Genomic DNA, 13,190 nt, shown 5'->3' with positions numbered 1-13,190 from the left:
TTTTGCATCTGGGCATGTCAAAGCCAGTTGAAAGCTCTGCTAAGGACACCTCTCATTTACTCATTGGCAAAGTGACTTGAAGTGTCATGCAAATGCTGAGCATCAAATTCAGTGTCTATGCTTTGAATCACTGTTTCAAAATATTATTTTTTTCTGTTCTAGTCCTCAGACTGGACAACATGCAGGTTTAGTTTGGCTTCTGGCTTTAGCAGCACATTTCAGGTTTCACTTGTCAATGATACAGAGGAAGTCTGTTCAAATTGTTCCTGACCTGTTCCAGAAGAAGCAGCTGGCTTTTGGGGGATTTTATTTATTTATTAAGAGACAACTGGGTTGGAAGACAGATAGGTTCCAACAGGCTTTCCAGGCCTTCCACTGGTATGTCTTCACCCCCCACGCTTGAAGATGTCAGGCTGGTCAAGCACATAAATGCTTATTCTACTTCAGTAGGATGGGTCAGGGTAGAGTGTGTTGGTAGTTTGGATGATTTAAAATGTTTTACAATGACTTATATGATTTACAAATGAAATCCTGTGTTCTCATCACATTTCCTTTCCATTCTCTCTGGTCTACATGATCCACATCTCTGACATGATGTCATGCATCCTTAGTGTGTGTGTAAAGTGAAAAAAAACTCAGTTCTGCTTTCAAACTTTGAGGGCCAGGTCTTTATCCCAATCTTACTAAAATCAGTTGCCGGGTCATATTCTTTGCTCACTCCTAGAAATTACCAGGTTGCTTTGACTAAATTCCAGGCCACTGGATACCCAAATCTTCTCTCTACTCCACAGTAAATCTCCTGCTTGGTTGGGAGCACAGACCATTTTTCTTTTAAGACAATGAGAAGATGGTAGTTGATGTGAATCCAGTGACAGAGGCTGGAAAACATCTATCACACCTATAGATTATTGATTTTGATGAATGTCTGGAATGAACCTGACCCAGATAGATAAGTGGATTCCCACGGCTTTAGGATAATCACAAAAATTTCTATGTGTTTTTAGATAGCTCTGCAATGTCTTCCAAATGTTTTTGGCCAATTTTCAGCTTGGTATCTGATTATAGCTTAGGAAATATGGGCAGAGTGCACTAACCAAGTAGGGGATATTCTCTGCACACTGCCCACCTGCAGAGCCATTTGCATCATTCTAGCTGCAGGAGTGGGTGAGGAGCAGTGATATCTGTGATAGACCTAAAGGCCTACACGAACCTTAGCACTTCTCAGCATATCAAAACATATCTCAGGAGGAACAACACCCACAAACATAACTCAGCAGACTGAGCTGCAAAACAGTCTATTCTGTACCTCTTCTACTAAATCAAACCCAGTCTTTTCCTGTGTGCAAAAATGTATGATCTCATTTCTAATGCACCTACAGTCAAGTGTCTTCTGAGTTCATTCCCCTGTCTTAAGCACTCAATCCGGAAGACTTTCCCATGACCTTGGGCCTTCGCCCAAGTAATGACTTGCTGCCACTGTTATTTGTGTTCAGCAAAGCAGAGGCAGCTTGCACCAGGAAGTACAGCAGGATTGATCCAGTTGGTTCAGCAGTTGTTTCAAAAATATAAATCTACTCAGATCTACTGGAAGAAGAATCTTCTGAAAAGTCCCTCTTCTTTTCTTTAAGGTCCATCTCCTGAGACACAAATGCTCATGGAAAGACTCCCACCTTGATTGTCAACTTTGGATCATGAGCAAAGGGAGGATGGTGGATATTCTGGGCTGTCAGCCATTCTGTCCTCAAAGGAACAGACAACCTGTCAGAGGTGATCAATAAATACCATTAAGTGCCCTGGAGTGTGAGGCTTTTCAAAAAGAAACTCTCAGGAGAAGATTCAAGCCCAGGATGTAATATTGAGCACATTCAACTGATATTCAGCGCAGGAGGTTGTGATGATGGTGGTCTTCCTTCAAAATGTTCACAGTACATGTATCCTCAAGCAATGAAAAAAGAGGTGGAAAAGTGGTGAACTGATCCTTCTCTGTCACATTTATTTTTATTTTATTTTATTTTATTTTATTTTTTATTTTTGTTTTTTTGTTTCACTACCAGTATCCTGATATATTCCTTTATAGCTAAGGAAGGTGGAGCTACACCTTATTTATAATGGAGTGGGATCAGCATTTGGATTGGGTCCTTTTACATTTTTAGATGGTCATCTCTGTCCTTTTACATTTTTAGATGGTCATCTCTGCCCTCAAGTGCATCAATGTAATTGATTCTGGTAGTGGTGGAACTGTAGAACTAAGGCTGGAATTAATGCAAAGAACAAAGTTCTGTCCCAAATTGTAGTCACTGGTGAAGCTAGGTCAAATAGGAAATAACATTTGAGTTAAAACACTCCTTGTAGTTAATTTCCAGAAACAATACAAAACAAAAAAAAACACCAACAATGTGTACTTAAAATCTCTGCATCCTTCACCAGTGACTATAGGAGATGATCAGTGACTCACTGTAGACACAGAAACTAACTGACTTTCCCCCTGAGGTCTCTTACAACGGTTTTATGAATGTCTATCATTCCACCTGGTTCATTTCGTATATTCCTCCACCTCCTCTTGCTTGAAGTTACGTCCTAGGACTAGACTAAATATCCAGTGGGAGAAATGTCCTTTTCAGGTATATGTAGTCCACTGTCATGTTTCATCAGGCTTGAAGTTCTTCCCAGGCAACTTTAAATCCTGCAGAGGAGAGATTTATTTATAGGTAGTTCTCTGGACTCTCTCAACAGTAAGTGGAAAGAAAAGGCAATGCTAAGGTTTCAATCTTATAGTTATTTCAGACAGTCATTTTAGGATGAAGTGAACCACATCCTGGAAGTGCCCATTTCTTTCCACTGAGTAACTCTGCTGAAGATATCTGCTTTGCCAGTAGCTAGAGGTAGGAGAGATAACCCACCTCAGGTATCAGTCCAAAATTTGCAAGAATTGCCTTTGTGCAATGCAAGGATGACTTTGATGGTCCTTAACCTTTACACAGAAGATTTTCTCGTTAAAGTGATCTGGCTCTACTCAATAAAAAAGAATTTTCCAAGGAATATAGTAGGTAGAGAAGGACAGTCTTGCACCGTTCCTCTCCTGAAATAACATCCCAGCAAAATCCCAGGGCCTAGAACTTTTCAGGTCTGAGCCTTTTCATTTCTGACAATGCTGTTGATGTTGCACTTGGTGCTGCAATGATTTTCCCTTAGCCCTATTATGATTTTTTTTTTTTTTTTTGTGTTAGACGTGGTATCAAAAAGCCTTCTGGCATCATCAGCAATAATTATAGACACATTATTTTAGCATTTATCTTATCTAATATCTGAGCATGCAATTGGAGGATGTCCAGGCACAGCAATCATGCTAAAGGAGCTTGAAATGCCATTGTATAAGTAAACAAACAAACACATAAAGAATTTGATTCTCAGCTACGTAGAATTTAATGCTCTACACAACTTAAGGGGGTGTTATTTCACTGTTAAAAAGTGCTGCTAAACAACAGAAATATAATCAAGAATCCTGAGTCCTGTTTTAATTTGTGCATTTGCCCAGTGATAAAATTACCATCATTTAGGCACATATTTATTACAAAGGAAAAAATAATTCATTATATTCATTGTTTTTCTTGATCACATTAGATTTCAAAACTATCTGGGATGATGGAAGAGAGGTTTAGGATCTGATGCTTAGTTTTGTAAATTATTAGGTTCTATTTTTTTTTTTTTGTACATCTGAAAAATGAGCTGAATTAGTATCATCAAAGATTGTGAAATCATTTGAGATGTGAAGTATTGTATCTACTTATGCAAGAATAACAATACATTTCTGAGTGTGATGTTAAAAGCTTCCAAGCTAAAAGCACAGCATGCAGTGGCTGCCATAACAGCACAGACCCAGTCCAGCTCCAATTAGTGACCTCAGAAAGGCCCAAATCCCTTTTACAGTACTTGTACTTAATATTGTTTCTCCATGGCAGGAACTAGGTGATGTTCTATCTGAGAAATACTGTTATCTGAAGGTAAAGACCTGATAGTTCTTCTAAGTCTGCAAGCATGACTACCCACAAAGCATGACTGTACAAAAATTGGTGAGCCATTTCAGTCGCCAGTCTGAAAACCCCAAAGATTAATAACATGAAAGGTAATTCTGGCTTCTAAAGATGGTATTGGATTATGTCACTGCATTCATTTCTTGCACAGGAACTAAGCTCTTGGTGAAGCAAACAAATAATTCATGGTTTCCCTGGAGCTTTTATTTTTTTTCTTTCTTTTTTTTTTTTTTTTTTTCTTAAGTCAGACAAACTAGAAAAATAGCATGCCAAAGTGATGGGGACTCATTTCAAAACCCGGGCTTGAATCTGACTGGCAAAATCTGTGAGGAAATGAATCCCCAAATGTCTCTTTTCAACATTCTTGACATGGTTCTCTCTTGGAAATGTGCTCACTTTGATGTTTCCAATGTAAAATATTTTAATTTTTCATTTTCAAATGGTATCCTTCATTAAAAAATGATTTAAATTAAAAAAATGAATTAAAAAAAAAAAGTTTAAACTGAACAAAATATTTCGTCTTGACCTATAATTAACTTTTTAAAAAAATCATCACAAAACTAAAAATTCCAGTTTCAGTTGTATTGGAACTATTCTTTCCCCTCCTTAGCTTTTGATTCAGTCTCTGAACCAGCTCCACCCCTTTCTTCTACTGAAGGGTAAATTTTTCCAGGTCATACTTTGGCTTAATCTACTCTGTTTGTGATCAATAATCAAGCCAGGTCAACATGGCCTGACTTTAGAAATCCCACATTAACAGAGATCGTGACGTTTTACTGTTCTCACTAGACATCCTGTAGAGCTGTTCAGTGTAAGGAAAGCTTTATTTTATCTGTGAGTGACATATTGACCAATAGCAATGAATTGAGATAGTAAATTTCTGTCCAGGCAGAATGATGAGCAATAATAATGATGCTGCGTAAAAACAGCACACACACACAACCAAGAGCTGGACTTCTTGTCTGAGCATATAAATCTAACGGGTTTCAAATGCACAGATATCAATTCAGCTGGCAAATATTTGTACTACTCCCACTGGATTTTTGGCATGAAGATCTCTGTGCCCATCTTGCCAGAAGAGCACTAATAAGTAGAGGAGCTGAGAGGTTAGGCTACCTGGAGTAACTTAATAGCTGCTCAGTAGGTATCCTCTCCTCTCCTCTCCTCTCCTCTCCTCTCCTCTCCTCTCCTCTCCTCTCCTCTCCTCTCCTCTCCTCTCCTCTCCTCTCCTCTCCTCTCCTCTCCTCTCCTCTCCTCTCCTCTCCTCTCCTCTCCTCTCCTCTCCTCTCCTCTCCTCTCCTCTCCTCTCCTCTCCTCTCCTCTCCTCTCCTCTCCTCTCCTCTCCTCTCCTCTCCTCTCCTCTCCTCTCCTCTCCTCTCCTCTCCTCTCCTCTCCTCTCCTCTCCTCTCCTCTCCTCTCCTCTCCTCTCCTCTCCTCTCCTCTCCTCTCCTCTCCTCTCCTCTCCTCTCCTCTCCTCTCCTCTCCTCTCCTCTCCTCTCCTCTCCTCTCCTCTCCTCTCCTCTCCTCTCCTCTCCTCTCCTCTCCTCTCCTCTCCTCTCCTCTCCTCTCCTCTCCTCTCCTCTCCTCTCCTCTCCTCTCCTCTCCTCTCCTCTCCTCTCCTCTCCTCTCCTCTCCTCTCCTCTCCTCTCCTCTCCTCTCCTCTCCTCTCCTCTCCTCTCCTCTCCTCTCCTCTCCTCTCCTCTCCTCTCCTCTCCTCTCCTCTCCTCTCTTTTGGTGGTACAGATCTACATGGACCTTTCAACAAGTAAAAGGCCACTATTGCATCATCGTCCTTGAAAGAAGGTGGTTTAGATCAACAGAGAGACTCTAGGGACAGAACTAGGTTCCATGCAATGCAAGGAATCATCTTACAAAGGGCCCCAAAGTTTCATACTGAAGGGTAGGTATGTCAGCAGGTTCATAGATTGGGCATTACTTTAGTATGTTAGGGCTGAATCTGGATGACTACTAAGACATCAGGATGCATTGACTTCTTCTGGGTACTGGCAGGGAAAGAAAAGTGGGTCTAGATGAACCGAAGTCATGCATTTTCACAAGTCCTCCACCTGCTCCCCTGTAATCCAGGAATGCAGGGATGTCTCAGCGTAAATCCCAATCTAATATCATAGTTATACTTGACCTACTGCTAATAATAGCTCCACCTACTTGATATGGGGCAAAGCTCACTGACATTTGTAAGGCCATCTGGGCCTTAAGAGTGAGATACAACATGAATAAAACACACTGTACTAAAAGCAGTGCTGAAATTTAATTTCAATTCCTGCTAACAGGGACCTCATCAGCCTGGAACAGGGGTTTCTGCATAAGAACCCCAGTAGGGAACTTATAAAAATCATTTTCTCATGTTGCTATTTATCTCCCATTTCTAGAGACACTGTCTCATCCAAATCCCTCAGGAACATGCCCAGCCTGTGCCCAGAACTTGATTTAAAGGGGGAACAACCTGTTGGGTCAAGAGAAATGGTTAATTGCAGCAGTGCTCGGTTACCTCTGCATGACCTTCCTTGCAGACATGGGCCGGAGTCTCTCGGCAGTGCCGCAGATATTGGATGACTCCGCTAACACTGTTGAAAGACAGGGGTGATAAATAGTGTTTGAGCCATGTTTCTTCCCTCCTTCAGGCAGAATTTGAGAATCTCAGGTATACGGCCTTGGGAGAGTGATTCACGAGGTACCACTTGCACCAGCTTCCTCCGAGGGCGAAAGCTGACACTTCCAGGACACTGACCTCAAGCCTGTATGCATTTAAAATGTTTCAGCACCCTCAGGAAAACCACAATTAGATGTTACCTCCCTGTACTTAACACCCAGAGACCAGCGAAGCACATGGCTGGGGAATGAATGTTTGAAAAACAAATGTCAGAGGTAAAAGAAAAAAAATGTAAAAGAAAAAAATCAAGTAAAAAATATATAAAAAATAATTGCTGACACCAGTTGAGAGAATTTAAGCTTGTTTGGAAGCAGGATGGTTACCTTTTTGTACTTCCCCACATATTCACCATGTTGAAAAACAGCCCCCCAGCCAAAAAAAAAAAAGCAAACCCACACAGATTTTACACTTTGTGCAAGCGGGTGCTTCAAATCTGCCTTCATTATACAACCATGTGGGGCTGGGCTGAGCCGTGCAGCCGCTCCTCATGCATTCCCCTCCCGTGCAGCACACGAGCTGTAGATGTTGGCAGCTGAGTGTAGGCAGGATCTCAGATATCATGGCAATATAAATAAATAGAGAATGATGATATGAAATATACAGGCAGATGGAGGGGCTGATAATGAGATAGGCTGATAGGGTGGTCAGGGTAACTGCGCTTTAGCACATGCATAAACACGTGGGTTGTGCCCCTTACCCTAGGGGCAAAATATCCAGCATCCAACATGACACACACACGGGGCCATTCAGCCAAAAGCACTCCAATAGTAAGAATAAATCTTCATTTGTGCTGCATGTTTCAAGCAACAGCACTTTCTTTAAGATTTTTTTTTTCCTGGTAGATATTTGTAAGTGGGACAGGTATAATTCGACTCCGAGATTTCAAGAAAAAGTTAAAAAAAAACACATAAAACGGCAATATTACCTCCACCTATCTTCACCCTTTTAGGTGGGCAAATACCCAGATTCCATGGGAAATGTGATTTTTTGTTACATTTTCAAACTTTATGCCGTGAAGACCACAAGGGAAAATGTGAGGGTCACAAGACTGAAGCTTTTTGCTTGACACTTGACCATTCTTTTGGTGTGCAAACAGTCCTGTAGTCCTGTGCAAGCTCAGTAGTGACCCTGGATTTCTGCTTGTGGACATCATGCTTCTGCAAGCCTTTTAATATAATGGCTACTAAAATTCTCTCTACTTTTGGTCTGGTTTGATACCTTTTTGCCAAAGACCAAAACTCAGGTTGAATTTTTTTGCGGAAATTTGTGACCAAAAAAACCAAAGGAACTGTTTAAAAGTTATGGAATAAAAATATTTTCAGGGTAAAATGTTTCCTTTAAGAAAATAACAATTTGATCTGACTTTTTTAAACTGAAGCTTTTTTGCATTTTTTCTTTCCAAATGGCATTTACTTTGAAGGATTGACCTAATTATGAAAAGAAGATAAGAAAGAAAGAGAAGTTTTAAATGACTTCCAAATGATACTCAGCATTTCATTTTCAGCTGAAAAAAATATTTTGGGCTGACTCAAATGATTTTTTTGTTGTTTGTTTCATTAAAGCCAAATGAAAACCTTCAAACTTCCCGTTTTGCTTTGCTTTGAATCTGTCATTTTTTTTAATTTTTTTTTAATTTTTTTTTTCTCTGCACTTATTATGCTTGGCCACGCCACTGGAAAATACAGTAATTCACTCAAGTGAGTCACCACTGGTGACCTCTTTGAAAATACTTCTGGTGATACACCTCAAACATCTCCAATCTTTCACGACGTCTTTCCTCAGGTCTGAGCATTTGTTAATTAAGCATTGCCACACAGTGCTGAGGGAAAAAGCTATTACCGAAAATGAATGCAAGACACGATGTGACCTGGCCCATAGTATCAGAACCATCAGTTTTCCAGGCAAGGAGAAAATCTGGGATTCTTGAAGTGTTTCCTCCTCAAATTACAGTAGGAGATGGAAGTTATCTGTCCACATAAAGCAGTCAAGAACGCAGTCACTACAACAACTAGGCAAACTGGGCTAACAAATGACCTTTTTTCCCCTACGGATAAATGGCATGTTCCAGTGGTGTCTTGTCTAAGACATTTCACAAAATGTAATCAGGCCCTGGTGCAAAAACAAACAAACAAACAACAAAACAAACAAAAAATAACACTGAACTTTCTGTGGATGTGCAATGCAAACAAAACCGCAGCTTTGCCTTCCCCACCCTTGCACCAAAACTATGTTGAGGTTTTGGAAAGTATATTCATATTTTCATTTTCACTCCTGTAAGGTAGGACAAGAAGCAGGATGTGCTGAAATACCACATGAGGCCATCTGGTCTGGGTGGGTTTCCAGCACACTTCTGCAGAGCTCTTGTAGAACAAAACCCAGGCTCTCGTTTGTGAGTGGCTTTGGAGGTGGGGCTTTTCCCAGGAGTTGAAACCTTCGCCCAGCCTTGACATCCTTGACTGAAAAGTTGAATCTTCACGGTGGGTGACAGACCAAGGTCCTGGTTTACGGAGGTAAAGGGCAAAATAAAATCTCCCAAAATAATTTTAGAGTTGAGGCTGAAGTGAGCTGCACAACTTTTTGCTCTCATTGAAACTGGGGCAAGTTTTGCCCCTACCTTGAAAGAGAGCAGAAGTGGGCCAGCTGATAGGGATGGGTAGTGGAGGAGTCAGAGAGAATAAAGCAAGATTATTTAATAGGAGAATTACATTCTTTTATTTGCATTGTTTCTTTTCCTAAGCTCCAAGCTTTACATAAAGCTGTCTCTGTTAAAACATCGTGTAGGGCTTTGGTATTGGATTGACAAAATGACATTTATACTGGGGCTTAATGCAACACAGAAGCAAGGTATAGTTGCTTTAAATGAAAAGCAAGGGTAGGCAGCCTCCTGAGAGCCCCAAAGTTTAAACAAATTACAAGAAGTATTTCTCAGGTGAAATTGGAAAGGGTGCTCTGTGATGCAGAAGAGTGGCCATGAGTCCGCTGTGTTCACACTGCCTTGGGTATTGTAAGGAGCTTTCTTGTGAAACTGTTTGCCAAACCAGAAGTCCTAAATTGAAATGTGTTGACAGAAAGAATCTTACTACTTATTTATAATTTAAATACATCTTGAGGCAGGTTATGAGATGATGCGGGTAAGTCATAACCCACCCTCCTTCCTTCCTCCCTATGTCCTGGCTCTCCTTCCAGCGCTGGCCAGGTCTGCCAGGGCGCTTGGCATTTCGGGTGCTGATGCTGGGCACCGTCCCTTCACCCTGTGTTTCAGAGAGGCACAAGGGTGCAGGGGACTTGGCAGGATCAGGTCCTTCACCTCATGCAATCCTATGACCCAGGGAGCCCACACACAGATTTGTTCCGTAGCACATAAACAACTTCATTTTACTTGGAGGGAGGGAGATGAGTGCTTTGAACAAATGATGCATTAAATCAGGCCTGCCAACTGCACCTTGATATGAGTACTTTATGCCAAGATCTGTCTATCTATCTATATAATCTCTTATATTCCCAGCTCTTCCTGCTCATCTATCTATCCATCTCTCTCTCTCTCTCTCTCTCTGTATCTTCCTTATTTCAAACTCTTTCTGTCTATCTGTCTGTTAATCTATCTACTTATTTTGATGGCTGTCATCAGAATAACATCTATCATGGTGTTTTAACTATGCTGGCAAAGGACATGTTACAATTCCCTTGACAAAATAACAGTTGCGTGCAAATTAGGCCCCAGTTTAGCATAACTGAAGTCAAGTAAAACAGCAGCTGGGTGGCGGGTTTTATTGCCTAGTGGTTGGAGCATGGAGCTGGGGCTGTAGGATCCAGGCCATGATCTGCTGTGGGATTGTCTTTTTGTAAACTCTCTTGCCTTCATAAAATTTTCCTCTTTGTTTCACTTCTATGCTCTCCTAGCCTGCTGTGGGTATCATAAACAGGTTTCTATTTTTCACCCAACAAACTGATCCATGGACTTTGTGGCAACTCTGGGTGCTATCGAAAGGATATTATATCTCTTTTCCATTCTGTGCACTCACGTGTGAGAGGGCACCCTCCACCACTCTTTAAAGGCATCTGGGAGTCAGCTTCCATTTTGTATTTGGGCACAGCGTAGTAATTAATTGTACTCTTTCCTTTGAGTCGACCAGACTTCATTATTATTATTTCTTTCTATTTTTTACTTCACTTTATCTGAAAGAAAACAAATCTGACCTTTTCTCTTTTTCCCCCCACCCCTTCCTGCTCTGTTGTCCCCATGTTTTACTCTCTGTATATAGTAAAACACATGCTTAGCTTACTTGGACTGTATTCACATGTATTAACTTCTACAGCCTGCAGCGAGCAATGAAAACCCATCCTAGCAGGGAAATAACAGTAGCTGCACATTGGCTGGTAAAGGCAGAGGAAGAGTTTCAATGTACACAAGGAAATCGAACCTCCAATTTGCATAAGACTAGACTGTACTAATTTGTTGAGTGAATAGATAGATGAGAAACAAAAACATGCCTTAAAGCGTGCATGGATGGTTACTGCAGAAACCAGTACCCAAAATGGGGCAGATCCAAAAGGGAAGCCAGCAGATCACACTGGCTGCACTGGAAGTTGGTCTTGATCAAAGGGTGAATAAAGAGCAAATCTTAATCTGCTCCATGAAATCACAGCCCTGACATTTAAAAGGCAGCAGGGAACTACCTGGCACTAAGGGACTCTACAGAAGTGATGGTATATCCAGGGACATTTTCAGGATTTCCTAGGTCATCCAGAAATGTAGGATTATTATTATTATTATTATTATTATTATTATTATTATTATTATTATTATTATTATTATTATTATTATTATTATTATTATTATTATTATTATTATTATTTGTTTCAGGGTTTACCACCTGCATCAGCCTTCCTAGAGCCTGGCAGAGAGGCTTTGCTGGTGAAGCACGGAGTGAAGCAGATGGGAACATGATCTCACTTCCTCCCCTTCTCAGCGAAGTGTTTGCCCCTCTTGCAGACAAAACTTAAATTTCCCAAGGGAATGGAGTCAATGGAAGTGTCTGGGACTTTTTGTCTTTGTTACCTATGAAAGAGACAGTCTTTAGGTCTGGACTCAAGAAACATGATCTCCTCCAGCAGCAAAGAGAAAGAGACTTGATAATAATCACTACATATACATGTACACAGACACCTATGATATTTTTATGTATGTATACATACATATATAGTATGTGTGCACATATATATAAATAAATAAATATATATATATAAATCCAGCTGAGTAGTTTTTCCACGTAGAATAAATACCTGGGATCCCCAAGATCAGACAGTTTTACGAAATACACTTTTGCTAAGCATTTGCTATTTTCTTCATGAGTTTGATTTATTTAACTAACAATAAGGAGTGATCTCAGAGCAAGAACAAAAATAATCATTTCTCGATGTGAAAAAGCTCTAAAATAATAAATGTGAAGAGCTCACCGAGATGAAAGACCTGAGGTGGTTGTTCTGGAGGAAGGGAAGTTGCTTTGTGGAAGTGCAATAATATTTTCCTTGCCTTGAGACTATGAAGGCTTTTCTGTTCAAGCTTTCCCCTAGAGCTTTAGCAGGATACTGCCTTGTTATTACACCTTTGATAGTGCATAGCCAGGCGATAGCTGCCTTAGCAGGTGTGTTAGGGGTTGTAAGGAACTTTACAGACAGGGCTTGTTTTCAGGAATCCATTTGATTATGTCTTTAAACAGTACAGCTAGGTGGCAAGAGACCACAGCAAACTGGTCCCTGTAGAAGAGGTCCTGGGTGGCTCAGAAACATTGCAACTTTTCCAGCTAGAGGTTATGTGAGCCCCCCGGTTGCTGAGCTAGGTATCTTTGAAGGTTATTGCTGTTGTGGCCTGCCTTCCGATTGCTTCTGACTGACACCACTGAATAGGAAGATGCTGGTCGTTGTCCTTCAAGTGCTACTGAAAGGTGTCTGAATGCCTACAGATGGGTGCTGTACCGAGACCTGTTGAGAGCAGAATGGAAGTAAATATGATGTTTGTCTAGAAAAGTAGCAAAGGCAGTAAATAGCATGTGAAGGAACTTTGGGATGAGGAATGTCAATCCCTTACTCTCACCTTTAGGTATCTGAAGACAGGTTCATCTCTATTCCTTATGGGCTCATATTTGTCAGTGGTTCTTAAAACCTCCTCTTCCTGTGATTAATACAATCACCATTAGAAATAATTTCTCTCGTCTTGTCTGATGTCTCCCAAGGAAAAATACAAGGCTTCATAGTATCTGTAAACCACCAATTACTTATAAGTTACATGGCAAGCCCAAGAGATCACAAGTTGCCCTGTAGGCAAACAGCCGTTACCCATTATGGAAAGTAATGATCTGACTTTTGGATAACTGAAAGGGGAGGATCATGAGTGAGATTCTTAATTTGTCAGAGAACTGCCAACCATTTTTTGCAGCTGGGAATGGCTGTGAAGGCATCTCCTCTGCCTGCAAACCACAAGGAAAAAA

The sequence above is a fragment of the Anas acuta genome, chromosome 1 (genome assembly GCF_963932015.1).
Source record: "Anas acuta chromosome 1, bAnaAcu1.1, whole genome shotgun sequence".
Lineage (NCBI taxonomy): Eukaryota > Metazoa > Chordata > Aves > Anseriformes > Anatidae > Anas > Anas acuta.
Note: the sequence above shows the minus strand (reverse complement) of the source record.